The sequence below is a fragment of the Passer domesticus genome, chromosome 3 (genome assembly GCF_036417665.1).
Source record: "Passer domesticus isolate bPasDom1 chromosome 3, bPasDom1.hap1, whole genome shotgun sequence".
NCBI classification, from domain to species: domain Eukaryota; kingdom Metazoa; phylum Chordata; class Aves; order Passeriformes; family Passeridae; genus Passer; species Passer domesticus.
In genome coordinates, this window is record NC_087476.1 from 18,146,228 (window position 1) to 18,173,763 (window position 27,536).

Consider the following 27,536-nt stretch of genomic DNA (forward strand, 5'->3'; position numbering starts at 1 on the left):
CAGATGTATTCACAGAACACTGTTAAACAGAAAATTATAAGCTTCACCCCAAGATACCAATTTGAATTCCAGCTGGATGCTCGGAGATATTTAAAAGACATTATATGTGTGATCTTCAAGACCTGAAATGCTCTGTAAGTTTTGACATCACTGGTGGCTCAGCCAACATGCACACACTTCTGTGTGTCCATGGTTGCCAAGGAGCTTAACATGCACCTAGTCCATGTTTTCTGTTGTGATGTTAGGAGAAAAAAAGGTAAAAATATTTGGGTTTATTTGAACAAAAGGGAAATCTAAGAAATGTCTGCTGTAAATCAAAGCTGTGGGGCAGTAGTGATTCTGCTATGACTGCTAAGAAAAAGACAACCTTAGCTTGCTCAACAGGTATTTTTTTGTTCACTCTCTAGTCATTGCAGCTCAGAATGTGCTCTCTTCTGGCCTTCATCTGACCTTACAGAACACTGTTGGTTTCTTGTACTGCTGCACATATGTAAGATCACTACTCATTGGCTAAGCTCAACCCCAAAGCACCAGTGTCACCTGAAGACCATCTAATCTCATTCCCAACGCTTTCTTCCAAGTGTTATGTGCAGAGCAAGAAGCACCCTCTAGTCCCTGTCCTATATAACACGCACCACTCTTGTGTCTTGGTATTAGTACAAACTAAAAACGCTTAATTTTCAAAGAAGAAAATTAAAATTAATATATTCACAACCAATTATGAAAACTGACAGATTAAGGGTTTCATGCTCTGGGAATAGGAAAGCAGTCATGATTACATAAACTATATAATGTGTTATAATTGTTTTGGGGAATACCTTAATTCTGTATAACAATTCCTATATTCTCCACAAGTAGTTGATATTCCATATCAATAGTTGGTACTTGCCAGCCATGTGCTCCAGCAAGGTACGTAAGCAGGTATAGATCTTCAGGTAGGTAAATTTAGATGGAAATTGCCATGTATTTAAATTTTTTTTACAGAATTAGATGACTTTTTACATATCACTCTACAGATAGTCAAGTAGCTTGAGGAAATTTTGATAAAAATAAACTTAAATGAAAGAATGAAATCAATATAGTCAATCCAGTTGAAGACAGCAGAATGAATAGTTTATTCTCTAAGTAACAGAACATCTCCACTAAGTCTTATTGTCATCATATCTGCTATTCTGCCATAAAACAGCAAATATCAGTTAATTTTTCACTGTTCAAAAGTTTGCTCAGGTAGCTGCTTTTATTTACATCTGTTTATTATCATCACTTATCTTTCACTACAGAAGATGGATGCTATCAGCAAATCACTTTTTTGAAAGGATCATTTGACTAAGAATTTTTTTTAAAGGCTTGAACCATGTTAATGACAGAGAAAATAGTTTCAAAGTCAGAAGCCATGCTTATCATCATTTGCAGAGGGAAGAATATATCTCCAAATTGTCAGGCTAATCTACAGTCCATGATTATTCCTCCATTTTAACTGATGTTAAAGTCTCTGGGACAACCCTTGAGCAATTTTTCTTCCCTCAATCACTGTTGTTACCACCAGGAAGCAGTGATCTATTGTTCATCACTCACTTCTATCACTTTCAGCTAAAGTAAAGCTTGTGGTCTTTGGCAGATACCAAACTCCAGCCAGTGTTGAACTGACAATATGTGTCCTCTGACCATGGTCACATGAGCAAATCTCAGCATCTGAGAAAATACACTTGTAGAAAAAATTTCTAGAAGTGGTATAGCCCTGTTGCCAAGATCTCAGTTGGTCCTCATACGTAGGGGACCAAAACACTGATTTAAGAGCAGTAAAAAAAAGAAAAAACAAAACCACTTTGTTCATTTGACATTAAAAAAATTCTTTATTAGAAAAGGTATTGGTGCAGACTTATGTGACCTTGGTGTAACATTGCAGAATTGTCTCCAAGGGGAAGTAAGGACCACTTTGTGACCTTCCCCTCATGATGCACTCACTCTGTGCTCTGATTTCTCAATTCTGCTGGCCAACCTATTGTTTCTCTGGATGTCTTTCAAACTCAAACACACCATGCTGCTCATTTTCAAACAAGGAGAAGACAAAACAGCAAACACAAAACAGATGTTAGTCCTTTTGTTTAATTGAGTTCACAGATACACTAAGACTTTGATATAAGGACCTTCACAAGCGTTACAGACAACACAGTTATTAATGAGTCTAATTTATGTTACCTTAAAAAATAACTGTTTTAGAAGGGCTCCACAGAACAATATCCACCTCTTATCCATGCCCTTCAGTCAGTAACTCAAAAAGTCCAGGAAATAGAGTAAATGGATGTGAGACATCAGAAGCTTCATGCTCTCTGTACCAATTTAAAAGCTATTCAGAAGTTCATGCATTTTCACATTATGCAGCAGTGTCATTTGTCTTTGTTTGGCACCAATTCTCCAGTAAGCTTCTTTTCACCATATAAATGGCTCTGATGCTGCATTAGCACAGGGGACTAAGCAGAAGCAGCTCTGTAGCACTACCCGTGCATTTAAAAGCACTACCTATTTCAGCTGATGTCAAAGGAGCTGTCCCACTATCAAAACTAAAACAGGATCTGACCGTAATAGATAGCTACATTCCATTTGCAGTGAGTAGAAATAAATCTACAAAAATGCCATTACCAATAGATTTTTCTCTGTTGCCTCTCAAAAGAGAGTTTTGTTCTGCTTCTCCGATGTTTTAACTTATTTGCAGTAGTGAAAAACGTGGTTAAAAGAGTTTTATATGGACAGGACCACTGAAAGGGAAGGTATACTTGAAACTTTTAAATCCATTCATATACAGGTTTTTCTTCCTTCTTTTATTGTGATAGATTGGTTTCCTGATGTGGAAGATGTAATTAAAAATTAAACCACTGATAATTAAATCACCTAAAAGTGACCCTGCAGAGATGGAAGATTTTTGTCAGTCTTTGTTCTTTTTTTCTGAACTTTTTTTTTTTTGGTTAATCATGGTGAAAGAAATAAATGGTACACATTACACCTTTCAAATACCAATGCTGAATTCACCTTTTAATTAAGAGGTGTATTCTCACTTGGTGCAAATATGAAAATCCTACTAACACTCACCTGAGTGCTGCACCGTTCTGGACAGCAAGGTAAATCTTTTGCATAATTAAGTATATACAAGGTTAAACTCAGCACAGTTTTAAAGATCTAGAAACTTCATTAAAAGAAATCCACCGTTAAAAGAACAAAATAATTATATTTGCAATGACATTTTCTTCAATAAAATTTATGTTTGATTTCATTGAAAATCTTATTCCCTTCAGCCAACCAGTGTCAGCATTCTTAACAGTAGTGTTTATATGGGACAGACTTACTACAATGACAAATTATCTCATTTACAGCAGTGTCCAGAAGTTCCCTTGCTACAGAAGATACAAATTATGCCAATTATTCATCACTTTCTTATAATACCTTCCTGACACACAATATAAATTTGCTCATAAAAAAATATGATTTCCCCCTTCACCCCTCCACATTTCATTGAGAAAGTGACATGGCTGTGGGTAATGGTTATGGGTCCTAGCTTTTGCAGCTTCAGTGCTCATACTATAAGTAAAGAGGGATATTAGAGCTGTGTCTGAGCAGCCTATAAGATCTGAATATTAATATTTCAGCACTGGTTAATGCCATTCTGAGAAATGCAAATTTTCCAGGAAGGCCTGTATCCTGAAACTCCTGATGCAGAATCTTACACTGAGAAGTGAATGTATACAATTAAGCATGGTTCTCATTCCTTGAAACAGACAATGGTCTACCTGAACCTCAAAATATCTGAACCAAACAAATTACGACTTCAACAGCTGTTGTGGATTGAGAGGAATTCAGAGAATTTCCCAGGATGTTGAGATTTTAAGTAGATGTTTCTGCCTTTCTCTGTACCAGTGTTTTCCACAAAGGTAAGAAGAAGGGGCAAGTTCTTCTAGCTGTTCTAATTTGGGTGCATACATATTGTAGATAAGTAAGGCAGCACCAAAACTTAAAGAACAATAATGATTCTGCTCTTCTGATGGCAAAGATATTTTCTCTGAAACAAAATACAAGAAAAATACAAGCTGTGGATGCTGCACCCTTGAAAATATTCAAGGCCAGGATGGATGGCTCTAAGCAACCTGATCTGGTGGAAGGTGTCCCAACTCCTCTGTCAGACACTAGCAAGTGTCTGAACAGTCCCATGACATCATCACTTACTGAAAGATCCCAAAACAATATCCCTTCATTCCAAATAAGACTCTGTGACTTCACAAAACCAGCTCTGCACATGGTTAAATGGAAAAAGTACATAAATTACCTACTTCTCTAGGACACCCAGTAGCAAAGTAATAATATAGAGTGTTGTCCTGAGCCAAAGATATCTGATTTCAATAAATGACAATGTTCCTTTGTTTATTTTCCTGCACAGAAAACATGAGTACTGTCTAAATAATGTAATGTATACAAGAGTAATGACAGGAAAAAAAAAATTAGTTAGAAACTACCAAGGCAAAATCAGGAAGTTTAAAAGTTTTGCTGAACATTTTATTTTTATTTTTGATTTTACATTTACTTCTACATTTAAATTTCATTTTACATCTGCTTTTATCTAGTTACCATGAATTATTGAAATAAACTTAGCAGAAATACACTTATCCAAAAGACATATTTAGAAAAAGAATTGGTGTATTATGTTCTGATCCAATGACACAAAGGACACTGGCAAATCATCTTTTAATTTCAGGAATACAGAGTCAGACCTCTGGCAAGTGAAAGAAAGACACTACCTATTAAAAATGATGTACTGCAGAGTAATTACATGTTCTTGCAAATGATTCAATAATTACACAAAGTAACTCCAGAAATACTTTCACTTGCTGTTTCAGAGCCTATGATAAAACCCTTCTTCAAAAGCAAGAAGTAATCAAGAACCTACCCAGTACTTTTAAAATAATGATTGCATTATGCTTAAACTTGAAACATATGCTGTTGCCACAACTGGGCAGTTGTTGGAAGAAAATTTCCAGTAATATTACTTCACAATTTATTAAAATATGTTCTACCACATTTATGTCCCTTTCTATGGTGTATCTTATATATCTATCTTCCTAAGTAAGAATCTTAATACAAATAGAACTTTAATTACTAGTTGTTGCCACAGCTTCTTGTATTTTTAAATGAATATGCTGTATTGTAATAACAGGTACATGTTCTAAAAGTGGATTTAATTGTTGAATTCTGAGAAAAATAATTAATATATATAAATATACTATGTGAAAACATTAAAAAAGAAAATTTACAATTTACTTGCTACAACAGATAATTTTGCAGATGAGGGAGTTTATCCGTTTACAAGAGACACACAATCTTAACCTCTATCACTGAGCTTTTTGTTAGCCCCCAACAAAGAATGACCAGATAAACTACTTTTGAGAAGGGTCTCCAGATTTAGTTAATTCCAAAACAGTGCTTGATATGTATTTGGAGAGTGCTAACTGACTCATGCCAAAACCTTTTAAATAATTTAACAATTTAATGGTTGAACCAATTAAATAATTGAACAATTTTAATGAGAGAGTTCCCGTATCTAGAGGCATGTCTTGATGGTGTTTAATTTGCCTAAACAACAGAGACCTAAGGTTTCCACAAATGATGACCAAAGACCATTACTGTGAGTGCACATTACCTCCCTGGCAAGTGCCAAATGCAATTTAAAGTAGATAGAAGTGTAGAAATAATATGTTAGCACTTGAAAGCTAAAAAAGGTATAGAAAGGAAGGTATGGAACTCCCATGTAAATATTCACATACAGAATCATACTGGCCATTACTCTTGGAAGAGAGGGTGAACACCTAGGATATCTGAATTATAGTTAATCTGAACATTGTTTTATTTTGGAGACCTAGAAGTTACCATGGCTTTAGAATCTTATATTAGACTGTGGCTTCTCAAATTATACTCGAAAACAATGAAAACAAAGGGCAAATATTCTTGGCTTTGTCAAACATCAACCAGTCTCTCCCATCCTCTGCTCTTCAATGGAAACACATAGAGAGGAGATTGCTTTAATTTTCAGAACAGAAGTTACCACAGCTGCATTTCATTCTAGCATGAGAAAGGTATGGAAATGAAAGAGTAGATTATGGATCTATGTGAATATCAAGAATAATGACAGTGTCTGCAGCAAGTGAAATAGGCACCTGTATGCACTGAAGATCCCACTTGAGGGACTGCTGGTGATTGAGGCTGTCGCCTCATCCAGAAATCTCGTACCTTGACCTGCTTATTTATATTCCAATGAAATGTACACAAGTTAAAGATAAATCCTTGGCACCACCTGTGTTTCTGAACATTTTAGAGGACAACTGTTCACAGCTACAGTACACATAAATATCCCTTTATAATGACTAAAATCCATGTTTGAGGACTCCTGAGGAAAGGAAAACAAGCAGTCCATGGAATGTCATGACTGATAACTGAGTTGGCTCTACAGACTCTCAAAAATGAAACTATATTAGTCTGTTTCTAGTGGCCTACAAGAAACTAAAGGTCTGGTGCACACATGCAGAAGAAATTATTGACAGACATACCAATATATTACAGATTTCTTCTTCCCAGACTGCTTTATTTTTTTTTCTACAGAGTAGGAAATGGCAGGCAGAGTGAACCTGAATGTTCTATTCATTTTTGTTTTCTGAGCATATCTGGCTTCTACTCCAGATTCCTCAAAGTAAAGCATCTGTTTGAAACTCAGTCAGAGTTGTAGATAGAATGAAGGCACTTCTAGTTCAGGATAGGAATAATATTTGGGGAAAAAAATGGGGTTTTTTTGTAACCTTAAATGAATGCCTAAAACTGTAGTTTTCTTGAGTCATCTTCAGCCTTGCGTGTTTTTTTTCTGAACTGACAGTGAAGCATTATGTTCAGCAAAATTCACCTGTCTCCTTAGATCCCTCTCTTATTCCTGTACACTATTAGAAAACACAACTAGCAAACTGTGTCCACCCAAAGGTTAAGGTATTAATGTGAAGACGTTTGAGGCACATTACTGCTGTTGTAATTCTTTTCCCAAATCCCTCATTTTGTGCTCCTGGACCTACTTCAGGAAAATAAGGTCAGTGTAAATCTTGTCAAAGAGAGGGCTTTTGAAGTTTGCTGTAATAGCAGTTTTAGAGTCTTATCTATAAGACTTATCCATACTGTATTTGTGTGACTGTGTTTTTGAATACTGTATATAACACTGAAACTTTTTAGTAAATCAAAATTTCAGAAGTAAGAAGTAGCATGGGCTCACTACATAGACATCAAATTTCCTCTGGGTTAATTGTAGTAGATTAATATCTTTGCAAATTTGGGAGATTGAGTAAATAAAAAAGACAGACATGGACTGTAAGTGTTGATGGCCTATCAATTAAAAGCACATGACATAAACAATGCAATAGTGATTCCAAAGCTCTGACTGAGCTAAGGCAAATTACAAAAAGGAGATTGAATAGCACCTTCATTATGAACAGGAAGATTTTATAGGTAGAATTAGTCTCCTTTTACTTCAGGCATTTATATCTTTTTTTTTTATTTGCTGTATTTGTATTTGTATTTTTGTATTTGATGGAGATAGATATTTCTGGCATGCAGTTAAACTTACACTTTTCAAACATCTACTTTAGGACATATAAATACATATCCAAATATGACTCTTCTCCTCCACTGCCAATAAAGACAATCTAAGCAATCTAGATATTTAACATTGAATTCAGTTGATTAAATGTAAGTAGTTAAAAGAATTAAGGGAGATCCTAACTTAGATATCCATATAGTGGATGAAAACTGCTCAATGAGATTACAAAATATGCAACACTTAAAACATTTCTAGCAATTTCAGGAGTGATTTCAGCATCTTATTGCATTTTGCATTAGGACTTTTATTGTCTCAGGTCAGATATCTGTATAATGTGAATTATACAGATGAATCCTGATTATACAGGTGAATCCTGACTTCCTTTTTTTTTTTTCTCCCAGGGAGAAAAAAAAGCTTTTCACTTGAGAAGATGTACATTCAACATTTGGTTTGTTTGTCTTCCAATGAAATGCAAAATCTCTGGGTTACCAGTTATTTGTTATTGAAGAATAAGCTAATTTATCAACCTCTGAGAGGTCATTATATTAACAAACAATCAGGAAAAAGAATAATAGGAAAGTGAAACTAACTGAAAAGGCCAAAAAAATTTTAGTATAAACATTTGTTTTGTTTTGGTTTGGTTTTTATCTCATTAATATTCTTATGAGATATATTTATCCTAATACAGTTGGCTTTAATTATATCTAAACAAATGTTTTCCAATAATGATAAGGTACACTGCAAATATGGTAATACAAGAGTTGATATTATTTTATGATGCCTTCATTAATTACTTTATGCAGTGACACCAGTAGGGAAATCAATAGCAGCCAAATAAGGCTGATCAGGTGCTTTATACGAGTGCCATGCTGCCCTTATGCAGAGGAACATTAATGTCAGTGCCAAAGCCACACTGCATACAGTATCAATATTTATGATCTTGTGAACCTTGTTTCTTATTCATGTTGCAGATGGCATGATCAGAAAAAAATAAAATACTGTTTTCAGTGTAGGGATAATGACTACAGAAAATAATTATAATGATGTGAGGATAAGTAACACAGCTGTAACCATGGTAACATTGCCGAGTGAACAATTCACAGCAAATAACATACTTGATGAAGTTAGCCTACTTTTGCTGCAGTGGAATGACTGGTAGCAGATTACAATTTTCTCTTCAAATGTGCTTCAAAAGTACCTAGGACATACAGGAATAATTTTCATGTGATCCTCAATGTCTTAAAATTAAGTTGTTTGGTAGCTATGAATGGAGATCAGACCCTTTTTTTTTGCTGCCTGAGCAGATGAGTATCTGTTCCCAGTCTAATCCAAGTTCCATTAAATTCACAAGAAAGAGATACCTATCCTAGAACTGGATCAATAAGGAGTTTGAATTTATCTGTTTATCATTAATGACTTTTTCTCACAGAATTTAATAACTAGCCATAGAGCTGTGGGCTCTGATTCAAGAAATAATTTATCTCTTTGTTTATTTTTTCTGTAGACAAGAAAGGATGTTCTGATTCTTTGACATCATTAGGAAATGTCCTTTCAACACACCTCTTGATCCAAAAGCTAAATGTGAAGGGGATTGGGAATTCTGTGCCCAAAATTCAACAGGCTGCTCCTGGCCTAGCATGCATGATTAAGACATTTAAGATTCAGTAGCCAGCAGCACGAGATCAGTAAAGAAGCAGTAAAGTTAGCATGACAACCAGCTATTTTTAGTCCTCAGCGCAGGCAGATGTTCATTTACAGATGGATCAGCTCAGGTAAGCTGTAGATTTTCTGCACTAGTTTACTGGAAAGTCCACATTCCCATCTGTGGATCTCAGCCAGAAGGCTCAAACACTGCTATCATGCTATCCCTTCCTTCTTTCATCTGTCTTTTGGCATTCCTCAGGGCCTGCACATAACCGCAAACTGAGCATTTATATTTTATTTGCATTGGATTTGTCCCTCAGGGCCAGCTCAGAGAGGAAAACTACTTCCCAGGAAAGGGCAGATGAAGTCTTGGCCTGGTTTCACCGTAAGTGCTCCTTTGCCCTTTTTTCCTTTCCCCCTCCTCACTCTCCAGGCCTCCAAGTTCTCCAACTTGCATCCTCTGCTGGCAGCTAGAGAAGAGATTGTGCTTCACTGCTGCCAGTGGAAGAATCTCACTGCGCATTTTGCTCCAACACATGCCGGACACTTTAAAGACACAATCTGAAGGCAATTTCAGTTGGCCATTGAATAATCAATCATTTAAATCAAAATTGAAATTTATATCTTATAGCCTTATGAATCATTCTACCTGCTTATTTTAACTTATAACAAATTTTAATGAGTCTTGTTCTACACTGAAGTTCTGAAAAGCAACTACATATAAACAGACTTTTCCAAGGCAAAACAACTTTACCATTATGTTACACATATCCCCAAAACATTCTGCAAGCACAAATTTAGTCCTGGTTGCAATCAAGGTTTTATATTCTTTATGGAGATTTTTTAAAAGTCACCTAGCAGCAAAAGAAAAAAAAAAAAAAAAAAGGTGTTTTCTTTGTCCTGCATCAATAATGCCATCATCCCTAAAATCTTGAGCTTAATTAGCCTGAAATTTGTTGAAGGCTTGCACCGGCTGTCCCATTGCTTTGCACAGAGGATGTCAAGGAATAGTAATGCACCTAATCCATGGAAGCATATGACCTTGGGAAGGGGTTCCGCTGTCAGCCTGTACAATTTTAAGCTCTTTTGAGAGAATTGACTTTGTGAGGATCGTAGGTAAAGCAACACCTTTACAACTAAAACTAGGCTGGACTGGCACAGAGTTTAAAGGACCTTTATGCCTATTCCTCCTTTTACAATGATAATGCATCTGAGCTCTCAAGTCTGCAACTGTTCTGATCAGCAAACTTCAGATCTCCTGCATCTACCAGGAAGCCAAAGAAAGTTCTGATGGATGGGTAACACAAGCTGGACTAAATAAATCACAGAATTTGAGTCTGGGTTGGAGACAAAAGCAATATTTCTAGCTAATTATGTTCTGCTTTAATACACCATACAACATTTTGGAAAAGTTTGTACTGATCACTGAATATGAACAGATAGATTTAATTTAACTCACATTTGAGGCTTTCAATTTATTTTACAAACATGATAGTCTGTTTACTGGTTTCATTAGTGACTAAGCTCTTGGCTAGCCTAAGAAAAAGTCTGTAAAAAATTGATTGACCTAAATTTTTTGCAAGAATAATTTCTCATTCTTTCCTATTTGTATGTGCAAAAGATATTGAAGAATATTTAATTTGGTAGACCAGACAGTAGCTTATAATTAAATTAAATTTTCTGCAAATATATTCTGCTTTCTGTTTCTCTGTTGTGTGAAATGACTGAACATTACCTACTGGGAGAGAGCTGTTTTCTCAAGGTTACCTGAATTTCTAGTAACAAGACATATATTTCTTAAATGTAGATAACTAAGTTAAAGAAAAGCTTAATAGAGTATAGTTTTGAAATGTTATGCAAAAGTTTATTAATTTCTTTTGTACTTGGGAACTGTACAAACTAGCTTGCATAGTCTGCAAGACCAGTTCTCAGGTATCATTAGTACCAGTGCTGCTGCCACTTCATATTTGTCTTCTTTTACAATAATGATAATGATGCTGAAGCTTACAAACATGGACTTATATTAGAGATCAAATGAAAGCCTCCAGTGAGTGGATTAACATATCAGGACAGTTGGCTGATGCATTTCAAGAAGCCTCTGAATTATATATGGCCCCCAGTGCCCTTATCATTAGGCAAAGATGTGCTTACAGTTCATTGAATGGGACAGGATAAGTGAAACAGGACGACTTTGCTTGGTGATTGGTAGAAGGGTGTTATGCAGCCAGATGAAATGGATTGTTGATTACATTCTCTTTTAAAGTTCAATAAATTCGTCCCCAGAGCCTATATTGGTGTTACAAAATAATGGATTGCTCAGTTGGTGCACTGTCATGGCTGTATTTAATATGGTAGAAGCCTTTATGAGATGGTCAATAGTCATAGATTTACACAGAAAGGGAAAATAGCCTTTCACTTAATGGGAAATACTTAGTCTGTGCAGTATTTTAAAACAATCATAAACTTTCTTAGTCTGAATAGATTGCTGATTGCTGAAGGTGCAGTTTACTGATCCTTTGACAAAAGCATTGGGAATGTAGATCAATTAAAGCAGAGCACCAGGTAGAGAATGGGCAAGAAATTTAAAACGTATAAGGCTGTTTTCTGTCTATTCATGTTTCCTTAGGTAAAAGTGAATTTCTTTTGCATTCAATTGGGAATTCAGACTTTTTTGTTTTTGTGAAAAAATATAATCTTATCTTCCATTCTCAGCATTAAACTTGTGGCATGGAATAAGTTTCATGAGAACTAGGAATTCAACTTTTTTGAAGTCATTACTTTAAGCTTTAAGTTTATTTGAAATTTGGCATGATGACTTTGTCTCAGGGACTCTTGTTCAGGCATTTTATGGTGGTTTTTTACATATAAGGACATAATTAAACAATTGGAATTAAAATTATGATTCTATATTCTTAGCTTTAAGAGTAAATTCGCAGTAGCATTGCAACAGTTATGAAAAGCCATTTGAAATAAGAAAACTAAGCTTAACTGCACACAAAAGCATCCAAACATGTATCAGTAAGAAACACAGAATTAAAGTGTCCTAGTAGCCTTAACACTGCCTTATAGGACAAGAAGTTCAACATAAAAGAAAGAGTGGAAGGTAAAAATCTAAAAATAAGTTTAAGAATCAGTGGGTTACATTACTTCCTCATGGTATACCTGCAGGGGAAAAATGTGTAAATATCTCTTTATAAAAATGCCTGTGGTTTTTATATGAACATGTTACGTTTTATCATGTCAATTTTTTTATGAGTTCAATATCTTTCATATTTCTAGGCCGAGAATGATGACACATAAACCTAGAATTTCAGAAAGACTTTTGTGTCCAAAAACGAGTTTTACCAAATAAAATTAGTTTGTCTATTAGAAAATGTTAATCATTAATAAGGTTTATTTTCCCATACTCCTTAAAAAAATTACCTAATTACTATGTATTAGTTATTTCCATCTTGAAAGAAAAGAATTGCCTTTATGAAAATCATTGAACTTCAAAGAGACTCAAATTCATCAAACTTAAAGTTTATCAAACATAAAATACTGAATATTTTGTTAACACAGGCAAAATCTTGGCTTCTACTGATGGAACTGGGGCAACAAAAGATGCAATAATTAGTGATGTCACTGCTGATAAGCAAATATCCTGACTTTTATGTCCTCGCAGACAATGTATAACACTGACTGGAGCCACATCTCCAGCTGCATGTTCTGCTGTATTTTCAAGGACAACACACAAAAGACAAAAAATAATAGCAAAATTCTTATGAACAGAAACAACAGATTGTAAATATATTTTTTCCACATTGAGCCCAGAGGGAAAACTTACCTTTACCATGTGTTAATTCTTTCTTTGCTATTTTTCTTCCTTCTGTTTTCCCTTTGGTAAAACAGTCAAGAGAAAAGGAAGTGGCTTCCACAAACTGTGGAGCCACAGGTACTCAGTCAGCCACCAAATAGGCTGCTAACCAAGAGGGAGGAAAAGCAGAGCTATTGTCACTGGTTTTCTCTAACAGTCCAAGAGGTGTTTCAATAAACTACTTGTGGTGTGGTAGAACCTGCACCTGGTACTTTAATGTTTCTGCAGACAATAGGAAGGGAAGAAAATTAAGCTTCAAACAGAAACCAAGGCCTTCCAATGTTTCTTGCTTTTAGTAGCTTGATTTCATGATTCCCTAGTATCTGAAAAAACAGTGTGTGATTAGGTTATTGTTACTGCAAGAAAGGAAGATATTTGGTATTGCTTGACTCCCTAAACAAAAGGACAACCATCCTTGCTAAGAGGATAGCAAAATGGATGAGATTTTACTGCCTACTTTGTGTTTGGTATATCCTGGGAAGCCTAGGAGATTTTGTTGCTGGGAGCACCAAGAGGGTGTTGAAACTGCAGGAAATTTGGAGAATGGAAAGTGCTGCACTGAACCAAGGCAGCAGTATGGCTCTCCTTTGTCCTCACCTCTGACAGCAGAAACAGCAAACAGAAGTGGTGTTTCTGCTGGTTCTCCTCCTCTCTTTGGTCTTTTCTTTTTCCATGACAGTAGCAGCTAAATCCTGGACAAAAAATAACATTTGCCTATGCCTTTCTTTGCCAGATCTAGTTGGACTGTACCATGGAGATAAGTGAAACATTGTACATCTGCTATTACACCTATTGGATTGACATTCAGGGTCTCTCCTCCTTATCAAAGCCTTTCTCTTACACATTCCTAATAACCCGTGTTCACACACCCAGGTTTTATACCTGTGGTGTGGCTGTGAGTAATCACACAGAATGTTCAGAAAAAAAAGGACAACCCAAAAATTTTGGCTGCACTCTTTCAAGACTGGGTGCACAATCTTCCCTATCTACATGCCTGGTGCTTTAAAGCTGAGCTTATTATGCACATAACTTTAACAGTCCAACAAGCTATAACTAGTATTCTTATATATTACATTACACATATGTAAATGCGTAGAAAAAAAAGTTTGAAATATTTAGTGCAATGCAAGTACCAAATTTCATTATTTTTAAAAAGAAAAATAATAAAAAACCCTGAAGCATCCCCCAAAGATTTTGCATTAATATTTTAGTATGTTGTTAATATAAAGAAACTGACCATATAGTCACAACAGTCCATAAAACAACATTCCAAGAAATTACCAAACCAATCTTCTGTTTAAAAGCAGCTCAGCCTCTTATAGACAAAAGTGAGCTAACAAAAATATTTCTGATTGATTTTATAGAGAAATGAAAACAAATTCCAGATAGCTTATTTTAGCTTTATTATATTTTTTTAAATATAAAATATATTTAGTAAATATATTGCAGATTTTAAAAACCTTATCAAATACATAACAGGGTAAATGAGCTTCTAACCACTAAGAGATGACATGAAGAGTGATGACATCATTGGTATGTGCTAATTTTCTTATGACACTCATGCAGTATGATTACTTGGGTTGCACTTCCTGGGTAATGGTTTTAGGGCATAAAAAGCCTCTTAACCACATGCCATAGAGTGCTGAGCAGGCAGAATATCAACCTGAGATATTCATGGTTGCTAAAAAAAGAATTGAGGGGTTTATTCAAGTTTGGGTGAACTGAAAGTTCACTTAGTTTTGCCAATCTTGCCTCTAGTCTGTTTCAATGGTTCATGTTCAATTTGCAGTCCATTTTTTTCTTCTCAGAACTGCCTTGTAGGACTGTGCCCTTCTATACATTTCATCATTCTCAAAAAGCTGTGGATTTGTTCACATATTCAGTACTTCTCTACCTTCTGTAACAACAGCTTGTTCCCTGCAACAAGACAAAGCTAGATCCTGATCAAGTGACAGATCTCAGGAGCCACCCAGGCTGAAATTCACTTTGTGCTCCTCACAGCTCTGGTCCACAGACTTCCTTCACTATAGACATGCCTGGACTGGGAACAGAGATATCTATGCAAAGAGCTGTTCCTGGGGAGTCACAGAACAGTCTCTAAATGGCCATGCAGATGTGTCACAGACATATTTTTTAGCACACTCTGTGAGAAGGCTGGGACCAGGTCTCTACAGTCTGGCTGTTTCTGTCTGAGACAGAGACGGGACACAGGCTTAGTCACTGTCACAATCATTCATATTGTCTAGTGTTAGCACACTGCCTGACTCTTCATCCTTTCTTCCTGGAAAGGGTCTGGCAACACAACACAACACAGTAACTGTTCCCAGCAATCAATATGACTGAGGATATCTATGTTTTTTTTCCTTTGAGCAAGAATAATTTAATTTTCTGGGTATGAGTCACACTGTGACGCCTGTCCTGAGGATGAGATAGTGAGCCTTGATTAATTTAAATTATGAAGTGGGCTTCTTGTATCTCATTTTCCTAGCTTGTGTCTAACACCAAAAAAGTTGTTCAGGGTTTTGGGGCAATCAGGAACCCCCTCAGTGCAAAAGCAAATAATCCTCAACACCTTAGTATGGAACTGCAGCTGCAACTCAGATACCCACAGGAGCTCAGCTTTATAACCACCACCCTCTACCATTTCATATATTTACATAATTGAATAAATTCTGCACAGTTTTTTTTTTCTAAAACCCCAGTTCTGCTTTCCTATTCTATTCTAAATCTAGATGCAGATACTGAACTGAAACAGCAAAGAGTTTTACCTGCTGGGATGAACCCAAGATTATTTTTAGATTATTCTATCCCTTAATTTACAATATAATTAAAGAAATACATGCAATCTCTGACTGAGAATTTCAAAGTTAACTGTGTATTTATAAATGAAATTTCTACAAAATAAAAGGAAACTTCTCAGTTCTGTGATGACCCTCAGTGGGCAAGAGTTACCTGGTTTCTTTTAGACAGTCATAGCTCTAACATCTTAATAATGCTTCCAAAATCCTTAGGGAGCAAAGCCCAAGTAGCTGCCTGTGCCAAAAGGGTATGAACTGAGTATTTGTTCTTTTTGACTTGGAAGCAAGAAACTACATGCCTCTTAGAATAATTGTTAGCTACAATATTGTTCTAGGGATCACTTGCTGAAGTTAACTGGTATTTTTGGTCCTTATGCATCTTCTTCAAAGTCCAAGGAACCCATATGATTGGCTTGACTTCCTGTACAAACAGGCCTGTGAGGAACCCCTGAAGATCTCTGCATTAGATCTCTAATTTCTATTTGAACTATACTACATCTTCCATAGATATACTCAGTTATGATTACTTTTTAAAGTTGTGAATTCAACCCACCTCTTGGGGTAATTATATTTCTGCACAAAAATCTGATGGCTGTTCACATGTCATCTATGGATTTGATATTAGCTTTAATGTTTATTTTGACAAATAGGATGTCTATGATCTTAAGACCCGAGTTGCTTTATTAGACTCTGAACTGCTCTTATAGCTCCTTTAGGATCCACCTCAATTTTTCAACCTTATGTGTAAAGCAGTGATATTCTCTCTTAAATCCTACCTGATATCCCTTTCTATCTCCCAAGACATCCCAAAGAACTTATTTCAAGAGTCTTTTAGGCTGCATCAAGCAGCTTATGTGAGGCAATGTTAACACTATACATACTTGAACATTTAGTACCATTTTATATTAAAGAACTTTTCCCAAACAGAGTCTAAATCAAATTTAGCTTTGTGAGAAGCATTGCATCAAGCATTTTTTACTAAATTCTGATCTGATTTATTAATCCAAACTGTGTAATTTACCTGTCTTTAGTATTTATCATTAACTAGTAAATTTTTCAGCACCAAGAAAAAAAAAATCAGTACTATTTTTTTCTTCCAGATCATCTGTATTGTAAGAACTAAATATCCACTTAAGCCATGTTTAATTTCAAGAAATTTGCTCTGAGGGATATTTTAGTTTGGTTCAATTTTTTTTTTACAGAATATGCTGAAAGATACTCATTTTATATTACAATTAGGCAAAGATCACATTACATGAGAGATTATCCTTCCTTATTTACAGTAAATAGCTACAAGTTAAAAGAAAATAAAAGCTCTATTCATGAATGATTTACATGCTGTTTCTCGAGGTTTCATTTTATTCAAGTAGAAATTAGTGCCCAGAATATTAAAGACATATTCTTACTTGCTGTACACAAACAAAGCTGACTGCTCACAGTAGTTTCTTTTGAATCTGTCTTACCATGGCTATAAATTTCCTCACCTCTCTTTGAGGGTCAGACAGAGGAAACCAATAAAACTTCAGAATGCATGGTATGTCAAGTATAATAATATTAACATTAGTTTTGATAGACCTGAACATGCATGGATGTGTATGTTTGAATGGGAGAAACAGCTTCTTTAGTACCTAGAAATTATTTAATTTCCCTATAGCTAAATGAGCAAGTCACTGTGATGGTTGACTTGTTATGACTTCTTACCTGTGGGCAAATTAAGTTTTTGAATGTGCGTGATAAAAATTTTAAATTTTTTTCCTACATTTAGAAGTCTGTTTTATTGAGAAGTTAACTCAATGAATTAATTGAAGTTACATTTAAAGAAAAAGGAAAATGTATTAAAAGACACCTTGCTAACTGGCCATCTATAAGAAGAATGGATAATATAGTGTTCAATGGATAATATAGTACTTTTTCAAGGACTCAGAATCAGAGTACTAATTTTGATACCTTGTCTGTCCCAATAACTTTGTAATCCATTTGTCTGTGCATAAATTACATGACTACCTAGCATTAGCAAATATCATGTCATTTGGGTTTTTGCTCCACCTCCCCACCCTCATTCTGTGTGCAAAGGAATTACTCTGGCAGAAGAGAGAGCACTCTGTGATAGTGACTGACCAGTGACAGCCACACTGTATTTGTTTTCTCAGAAAATATGAGCTCTCACTCATATTTTGAGAGGAAATCTTGCAGAAGGACTTGAAATCAGAGAAGAGAATGAAACTTGAATTTCTATTCTCATGTCACTACATTAACCAGTCCTTCAAATTTTTTTCACAGTCCAACAACATGTTACAAGATCTCAAGGAACTTCAGTGCCAAATCTGTCAACACCTTTTCCCCCAGGAAAAATGTGAGAACTAAAGATGGAAAGGAATAATGAACTTATATATGAAACAATCTCAGTAAAATATTTACGTTGCATTGATCTCACATTCCACTAAATAGTTAAAAGAAGGAACAATGTCCTAAGTCATGGGATCTTTCTTCCCTTGTTTTTAGAAATTTCTGAAATGTCAAAATTTTCTGTACAGGATGTAGCAGCATGATCACCCTGTGTTAACTGACAAATACTATGACTCTGAGGGAGCTGTTATGCAGTTACCTTTGCCTAGTTCTTATCTTTGCTTTAAATATGTTTTCTAAGCCTCTAATATTTAACTGGTGGTGAGTAGGGAAAGCGAATGCAGTGTTAGCATTCAATTAAGCTTTACTGTACAGTCAGAGACTTACTAAAACCTTGAGCTCTCTAACCAGTGGTGGGAAAGGTAAATAAACTTGGCTCTGAATAGTTTACTGATGTATGAAGCAATAATGCAGCAAAACATCACAAAATGGTCTTTACATGATTTATTTTTTTTTACTTCTTAGCATCAGAGAAAGTAGAAAAGTGAAAAAAAATTATTAGAAAAGTGGAACATATATAGCATAAGAAAATTAAGTTTTCTTCTTGCAACATCTGCCAATTTATCTTTTTTGTTATCCCAAATGAGAAGAATAATTAAATAAGTGCATAAGGAAATAAAGAAATATGTAAAATAAGGCTGTTCTGTAAAAATACAGTCTCATAAATTTGACAATATTGATGGAAATATTTATGAACTTCTCAAAAATCCTTACAAGACTCCTATCAAATTCAGTTCAGAATTAGTCTCTTGAGTTTTCACCATACTTTTATTCCAGTACCAGATTAACAGGATTTAGTTAACATGATTTTCCACTAAAGGCACAGTGAGAGGGTGGAGATGGGGAGACAGAAACAGAGTGAGCAAGGAAGCTGCAGTATATGGGCATAAAATAAGAAAACCATATAGAGGGGTTACAAATGTATTTTGATAAGAAAACCATATAGAGTTACAAATGTATTTTGTTTCCTCATATAGCTCATATTTAATCTCCCTAAACAAGTCTACTAAAAAAAAATCAATAATATTTTCAATAAAACTGGATAAAAGTAAATCAAATCCATTTGTTTTATAACAAAATCCTGACAAACAGAAGAGAATGCACGTTTCTTTAATAAGAAGTCTCGAGGGCAGATTTTTGGCTACTTAGAGGTTGCTTTGCTCCACGCAGCTAAAAAATTCTGGGCCCTGTTTTGTATAATTGACCTTAAAAAGATATGGTCAGGTTAGGAAACCTTTTACAGTCTCAGACCTGGCAGAAGAGTTCTGAATCCTTCACTAATCAGCCTAATTTGGAGTAGCCTTTGTAAAGCCCTAATTTAACCAAATGACTTGTATGTTTTGTTGGGTTTTTTTTGTCTTATGCATTAGGTTTAAAGTATTTCTCACCCCCTTACCACTTGATTTTAGACAAAGCAGTAGATAGCATCCCTTTGAACCCGTTGACTAAAAACCAGATACTAACAATTTGAAGGTTACTAAGGTTACATAAGAATAATAAAGATTAATAATCCACAAAAGATAAAAGGAGAATAAAATGCTGTATTTTGCTGTGAGTAATGAAATATTTTGAAATTATCTTCTTTAAACTGTCTTATTTTTTTCAAGTATATTGTTCCTATCTCTTTTGAAAAAAATATCTGGCATCCTCTCCCATAATAATCTATTGTTTGAAGAATAAAGATTATTTTCTTTAAAACAGTTTTGTCTAGAATATAAAAATTTAATTATAGCTTTATCAGAATAATCATCTTAACCAAAAGGCAGGTTATAATTATACAGAACATCACTGTTCGCTTGTAGATTCCATAACAGAATATTTTTCTTGGGTTAGTGAAATATCAAGAGATTTTTGACCTTTCCTCTTGGAAAGAACCTTATTTAGTTCCTTTTTTTCCAACTTTAAATTTTGCTAATAGAATGTTAATAAAATGTATTCTATTTAACTAATTATATTGAATTTTCTGTGACCTGTATGTAATTTGGATGGAAGGCAATAACTGGATGTAATGAGGAAAAAGTTAAAGATAAATTTTTGGTCATAAAGGAAATGTCACAATTTTCCTCCCAGAACTATATTTAAAATATATTTCTAAATTAACTAAAACATAGAAAAGCATGGAATAATTATGACTTCACTAAAACAATTGTATGCCTGTCTATGAAGATTGAGCAGGAGAATGAACCTTTTTCTGCTTGAAAAATTATGCCTCTGTATGTCACATAGGCAAGAAAGTTTCCAACAAAACCACTTTGAACAGAAATAGCACTTTTAGTGATATTACATATGATCAGAAGGGCTGACTTGCAGAACAAGTCTCAAACTACAGTAACTGAAATTTATATTCCTGCCTTCCTTCTGAAGCAGTTGTGAAGATTAAACTGGGGAAGAGCTGAGGACACTGAGATTTTTCTGTACTATTTTATCTTAACTTTATCTCATGACCTATGAGCTCTCTAGTGTCACCACTGTTTGTATAACATACCTTGGTCTCCTCTAATCTGTTTGTTTGAAAGAATTTCCCACAGTGAGATATTGTTTGATTTAGTCCCAGTGTTTATACTACTGAGAAGTGACCTACACAGAACTGGAGGACTGGAGTTGTGTCAAGGGAGGTGTAGGTTGGATATCAGGGGAAAATTCTTCCCCCAGAGGGTGGCTGGGCACTGGAACAGCTCCCCAGAGAAGTGGTCACAGCACCAGCCTGACAAAGCTCAGGAACTGTTTGGACAATGCTCTCAGGCACATGTGATTTTGGGGCTGTCCTGTCCAGGGCAAGGAGTTAGACTTTGATGATTCTTGTGAGATCCTGCCAACTCAACATATTCAATGAGTCTAGTATTTTATTTGGCAGTAAAAAGAAGCATTAAAAAAATCACACTTATTTATCTGCAAAGTACTAGAGACCAACATAAGGTTTGATAATCTTATAATAGCAAATAAAACATGTCTGTACATGTTCACCAGCAATACCAGGCTTATTCAAGCCTATTTTTATAATATGTTTTTTCTCATTCTTTTTTCCTGCCTTTTATTTCTATGAAACTTAAAGCCTATTTTAAACTCCTGGGGTAAATCTGTTTCTTCAGTCAGAATTCTCCTGTCAGAAAAACACCTTCTCAGATTTAGAGACTAAATAACTCTACATAGATATTGGTACATAAACATGACATATTACTCTTAGAGATCCAATTCAATAAAATCTTTTCAATAGTTTTATTACCTGAATTTGAATTAATTCACTAGGGAAGGCACCTAGATTTAGCAAGACAAGATACTCAAGATGAGCTACAGTACAATGCAGTAGCAGAAAAATTAAACAACTGCAGGAAGATTAAAATCACAGCTTTGTGGTTTGGAGGGTCTTTCTTTTGACTGCTACCTTCTTATGTATTTTTTACCCAATAATGCAATTAAATTTGGGTGAGCTACATGATATAGGTAGAGTATAGGTGAGATAAGAAGACACCCAATGTAACATAGTTGTGCAAGTAGTTTGTGCACATCAAAAGTCAAGCACAATAGTTAAATAAAAATACAAAATTAAAGATATTATCTGATTTTCATTTATAGATTTGCATTGACAATACAGCCTGCAAAATCTACCACCTCTATGGTATGTCTTGTTTCAAAAATTAACTCCTTCAATTAAACTGCGTCTAAACTTTTAACACTTTGTAGTTTGAAAGAAACACATTAAAAACTAAAATTCCATTGTTCATTTATTGAATTTATGCAACCTGATAGCTTATGTTAGAATTTGAAAATAGATATATAAAAGGTAAAAAAAGCAGAGAAAGATTAATATGTGATTCGAAACAATTTGCTTGCAGCTTAACTTGCAAGACAAAAGTTTACCTCAAATTGATCTTCTGCACATGAAATGAAAGGGGTCATTATGTGAAAGAACACAGCTCCAAAAAAAAATAAATTAAGATTATCTGTCTGTATGTCTAACCAACAGTCGTGAATCTTAGCCAAATGAGTAAAAGAGACACTTATCATTCCATCAAAGATGAATATCATGCTCAAAATACTGAATTAGAGTCTGAAGAATTTTGACCACTTTAGAATTTATAAGTCCATATATGCTCCCCAAGGCCAGTGGTTGATAGTGATCCTTGCCACATTATGATTGAAGCTGACACTTTCTTAGATTGCTTTTCCAGATATCCAGTGGTTCCAAAGTCCTTGGTAAAATGTGAATGGAAAACTTCATGAGGGCTTCTAATTGGAATGGAAAAAAAAACATGGAGAATCTTCATCAGGCTTGGAGGACACAGTTGAATCTTCCAGAAAGTGAGTAGAGGTGCGAATTTCCCCCACTGTCCAAAATATGTCTGGAAATTTATATCTTTTTTCTTCCATTGTCTCCCACATTTGTCTATTTGAAACTTATTTCCTTCAGAATTTAGCCCTCAAATAGTGATTGCATACTAGGCTCTCCCGAAAGAGAAAAAGAACCACATCTTCAGGGAGAACATGTTTTAGTATTTTGATTAATTTTCACTATGGTATTAAGAAGTCTTTTGGAGCCAATGAGTGCTGTAGACTTCAATGACTTCTTTAACTAATTGTTATTCAAGTTTTATGAAAGACAAAACTGGGTAGAGTTGTTGAGATCTGTTCTTTAGTGACCTTGTTTTCTCGAAAGGTGTTAAAATACATGAATATTTAGTATTTCTTCATCTATACCCAGTCTTCTAGCATGAATAAAATAAAATAAATATAATGTTTTTTGTGAAAAAAGAAAGTATTTTGGGAAATGTAACATATACACATAAGAAAACCTGTCCACTTTTCATCCCATACTTTTTAGGGTATTACTAAAAAATAAATTTATTAAACTACGAGAAAATATTTTGAAAAACTTGTGGAGGCCTAAGGAGATGTTAGGGAAAATTGCAGTAATGATGTTTGAGGAATGCAAAGCAAATACTGGCAATTACTATCTTATGGTTTCAACTGAAACATCTAGTAAAATATATCTTCTGCTTTTAAAAGAGAAAAATGTACACCAAAAGCAATAATGAAACTAATCACTAAACAAAAGAATAAATCTTGTCATTCAATAATTTTTGATCAAATAAGCAAACAATAACAAAGTGAATCAATAAAACTATAAAAATATAATAAAATACAATATTATATACCAATAAAATAAAATATAAACAATACAATACTTATAAAATATATAATATATAAATAAATATATATATATATATAAAATATATATGGAATACAAAAATATAATAAATTGAACAATACAAAAATATGATAAAACTAATAATAAAGTGATCAACAATAAATAAACGAAGTATAAATTAGTGACTAGACTAGAGGCTTATACTCTAGATATATAATTTCAAATTGTAGCTCACTTCTGTGTGACAGAAGTTATTTAACTTTATAAGTCATGGTCTTCCCTATCTCCATTCTTATTGTTTTGGAGCCTATTATGTCCCTACCTTTCAGCTGCTAAGTAAAGAAAAAGCCCATTAATGATTACAAGATGTCCAGATAAAACTCTGACAAGGGTCGTAAAAGTGAGCAGAAAGGTAATTAGTACAGAATGTATTACCACACATTAAAGTTGAATATAATATTATATGGATAATAGTAAACATAATGCCTAATAATGGCCTAATGTTTAATATTGTCTCTATCTAACTCTTTTGAAATCAAATTCAAATTGCCTTGTGCAGCAAACATGAGTAAGTATATCTTTTGCCTCTAACATTTCAAAGTTCTCCAGGAGATTGGGTTTGGTAGTACTTTTGTCTTATTGGGAAACAGTTCAGAACTAAAGCTTAATTAATCTGGTCTCTGGCTCAAAACAAAACACAGTACATTGAAATGTTCAGTTGTATTGAATACATCCCTTGGTTCAGAAGGAACACTTGTATAAAGCGTAAAGCATTTGTTTGAGAGTAGGACATGATTATTAATGACATTCGGAGAAGAATTGAGTATCATATTTCCTGAACAGACATGTTTCCTTCAAAGGTCTTCCATGTATTAAATGAGATCACACAAAGGAGAAAGAAGTTAAAGAGTTTAAAATCATGACCAAACATAAAAAATTCAACTAATTGTAGGTAATTTTAATGATATTTCTTTATCCTGGACAAATAACTGGGTCTGCTAGGCAGCTTAAGTGGTATATTCAATTGGATGGGTCCCAGAACATGCATATTAATATATGTTTTGTACAAGGCTACTAAATGAGCTTTGAAAATTATTATGAAACTAAGGTTAATTTTCAATATCTTTAGGCATGTCTGATGATATTCAAGCATAACTAATTTTCTGTGTTGTTATTCTTTAAAACAGAACTAAACCAATAGTCATGAAGCAAAGAGAGGACAAGATGCTATATAAGAGATGTAGGTAACGGACTCACTGATATAATTTTACTTCTTTGTACAACCTTTTTAAAGTATCTGTATATGTCTTTTCCCATGTGTGGTTTCCTGTTATGAATTTAAATTACATGGGGTCCCTGTAATGATGAAGTGATGCACGAAAAAGTTACTGAAATGTATGGCTGTCTTATAAATGCACGCAGATTTGGCTGCATTTCTGATTTTCTTGGGAAGTTTTAATCAACTTTTTAAATTTTTTTTTTCTTCTATGGCCATCAAAACCATGTTTACCAACTTTATCTCTCATATGTTTGGTCTAATTCAGTCTAGTTCTCTTAGTTAAACTACAGTTTTGCGTGTGAGGAGTGAGTATGTTTGGTTTCATTCAGAGGAAAATCACCTGTTCTATAAATTTTTGACAGGTATGAGCTTAATTTGAAACATCCAATGCTTTCAGATGCTAGCATGAGAAGTATGAGGATGTACAACTCTAGGTAAAGAAGATCATTGGGGTCTATTTTAAGATATGAAACAGTTTGGATCCATGACTACATAAAAGTGATCATAAGAAAAAGCAGACAAGCACAAATTTTTTGTTGTGCTTCACTAAAGCAGAAGACAGATAACCTGTTTCTTTTCTCACAGCTGGCTGCATACTTGAGGTACACCCACTCACCCCTGACTCCATCCACTGAAGCTAAGTCACTGTTCAATGTTCTTCCCTCACACACAGATGAACAATCAACCCCCTTGTCTGACACTGGGTGCTGTTTTGCCAAGGAAATGTGATACCAAATTGCTTCATACCTCTACTCTTACAAAAAGTGTTAAAAATTCCTTTTTCCTCTCCTAGTTATGTCTGTAGAAAAGGACAACGAGCCATTGACAGTATTCTTGCATTCTTCTATACGGCAGATTTCTTTATACTCTAATCCTCCATATTTACTGAAGTTAAGGGAAAATTTTTAATGCATACTTTTGATTCACTTGGTGTACATGTGTTAAAAAGAACTGCAACAAATGAAGGTCACTTTAAAGGAATGTGAGGATCTAAATTACATGATGGATTTCCAAGTGCTGAACTCTGTTTAATTCCATTACACAAACACTGAGCATTTTCTTGATCATTGCTAATTAGATCTCTAAATACTCTGCAAAGAAAGGCAGCCATGTCAATACAAGCAGAGAAAACACAAATGTTGTGTGCACCAGATAAAGTTTCTGTGTGACAAGTCATGAGAACCTTTTGGGAAATCTCAGCCTTTCCTAAACTACAATTACAATGGCTCACACCTGGAAACAACTTTCAGCAGAGGGCTCAAGATCCAAAAGGCATTAAAGTACTGAGAGCAAAAAACCTTTCCTGTTTGATCCTCTTCAGGATGACCGGATACTATATTTATGTAAATAAACAAGATTTTGCTTGCTATACAGTTTGTAATTTCTTCTTAAAGGCAATGTACAGGAGATTAATTAATCTTGTATGTGTCTCTGAAAAAAATGGCAGAGTGGCATATGAGTGCAAAGTGGACACACTTCTGTCATTATTCTGTTTGTCCAGACTTTCTGACCTGTTTCACAATTATTTTTAAAAAAACTGTTTATTTAAATGTGAAATAGTGATAATTAATGTAATAAAGTTGTGAGAATTGCAGCAATAAAATTGTGACATTTTACTAATAAAAGTGAGAAGGAGTTATATTGTCCATCAAATATTCACACTCAGTCTGGCAGGTAAAATAATAGGATTTTTTTTTTTTTTTTTTTTTTTTTTTTTTTTTTTTTTTTTTGAGAAAAAGGGAATATGTTAGGACTTCTCAAACATGTCCTAACAAATACAAATGATATCTAGGAAAAATACAGTACCAATGGAATATGACTTGGATATCCAAAAGCAATTGAAAACAAGTATGAGTGGATCACTCCTCCACTACAGTTTTCTTGGGAAAAAAAAAAAAGGGAAAAAAAAGAAAAGAAAACAAAAAAGTTAGCATATTCAGTGTGCAATATTGACTAAAAGATTTAACTCGTGGTGTTCCATAAGGTTGTTGACATTTTGACTCTTAAATCTTTCATTAAGATAAAGATCTGTTTATAAGATGAGACTTTGTCTAGCCTCAAGCCATTTGCAAAGAACACATTTCTAGTCAGTACACAAATTAATTGCAATGAATTTAGTTATTATAACTCAGAACATAAGGATACTTATTTGACTTATATAAAATTAATTATATGTCAGTTCTCAGGATACAAATGGGATGAATACACTTGGACATGCCTTTAATTTCCATTAAACCTAGCACCAGCAGTACTGGGAAGAGCATGAGGGTTTGCCAAAGGTCCTTGCTTCCAGGCTGGAGCAGCTTGTCTTTGGAAGACACTCCTCCCCTTGGAAGAGTGACCCATGCCACAGCAGTTTTGGGGGGACTTTGTGCCCAAGGGGGAAATTCACATTCACATGAGACTGGAACCACACTGGATAAGTTCACAGAGAACTGTCTCTTGTGGGAGGGACCCCACAGGCTCACAGGGGAAGGACTCCCTTCCTGAAGCAGCAGAAGAAAACCTTGGTGATGAACTGACCAAAACCCACGCCCAGTCTCCCTGTGCTGTCAGAGGGAAGGAGGGAGGGGCTGGGGGGAAGAAGGTGTTTTTAAGGGCTTATTTTACTTCTCATGGTCCTCCTCTGATTTTGAGGAGGATAATGTTTTTGAGTCCATTTTGCCCTCAGAGTGTCCTGGTCCTGGTCCATATTTCAACTCATGAACCATTAGTTTAATTTTTCTCTCCTCTGCCCAGCTGTGGCAGGGGAGGGCAAGTGAGTCTGGCCTTTGGCCACTCTCAAACCATAG

General features: G+C 34.7%; 1 long non-coding RNA gene across 1 annotated transcript; it reads left to right on the top strand.

Moving 5' to 3' along the window:
* Positions 1-26,239, top strand: LOC135297934 (uncharacterized). Its single transcript, XR_010359872.1, has 7 exons — positions 1-134; positions 3,771-3,923; positions 9,120-9,387; positions 18,194-18,266; positions 22,489-22,618; positions 24,653-24,705; positions 25,330-26,239. It is a non-coding gene; the product is annotated as an uncharacterized LOC135297934 (long non-coding RNA).
* Positions 26,240-27,536: the final 1,297 nt, after the last annotated feature.